Source organism: Aplysia californica, unplaced genomic scaffold (genome assembly GCF_000002075.1).
Source record: "Aplysia californica isolate F4 #8 unplaced genomic scaffold, AplCal3.0 scaffold01074, whole genome shotgun sequence".
Lineage (NCBI taxonomy): Eukaryota > Metazoa > Mollusca > Gastropoda > Aplysiida > Aplysiidae > Aplysia > Aplysia californica.
In genome coordinates this window covers 38,404-39,177 of record NW_004798344.1, presented here as the reverse complement: position 1 = coordinate 39,177, position 774 = coordinate 38,404, and positions in this window count along the sequence as shown.

Below are 774 nucleotides of genomic sequence, written 5' to 3'. Positions count from 1 at the left end.
GAGAGAGAGAGAGATTGGTTTAGTGTTCGAATTAGGATTCATTTACGTGTGTGGATTGTGGGGGAGGGGTGACTATGTTTTGAAGTGCGAGTATGTGTGAGTGTGTGTGTGTGTGTGTGTGTGTGTGTGTGTCTGTGCGTGTACTATGTATGCGTGTGTTTGTGTGTGTGTTTGTGTATGTGTTAGTTTGCGTGTGTGTGTTAAGTTTGTAAGTGTATGTGTATGTATTTGTATGTGTATGTGTTTACGTTGAATGTGTGAGTTCGTGGGCATACGATTATGTTTGGGTAAAAGAAAAGGGTAGCTCCCACCCCCACCCAGCTAGCCCCCACCCCAAAACGAAAAAAATAGGGGAGGGGTGAAATTATGGGTTGGTTGAGAAGCAGTGATCTCCGCTAAGAGATGGAGTCAGTTGGGGAAACTTGACCGGTTGACAAAATGATTAGCACTGTAGACTGATGGAAGAGACCAGGAACAGAGGGCGGTCCCGGGCTGAAGGTTTATTTCGGTAACTCACGGCGATTGGGGTCAAGAAGACGAGTCTCCGAGGAGTTATTTTTAGAAGAGAGCTGCTCGGGGTGAGACCCAAGACTGAAGGGTGAGACCTTTGAGCGAGACAAAAATAGTTTCTGTAGCGGTTCGTTATCTAAATTAATTTGAATTGATTTGTACCTAAAGCTCCCTGTAGGTCTTCTTTCTCCCCTCCCCATCTTTTCGCTCTCCCTCTCTCTCTCTCTCTCTCTCTCTCTCTCTCTCTCTCTCTCTCTCTCTCTC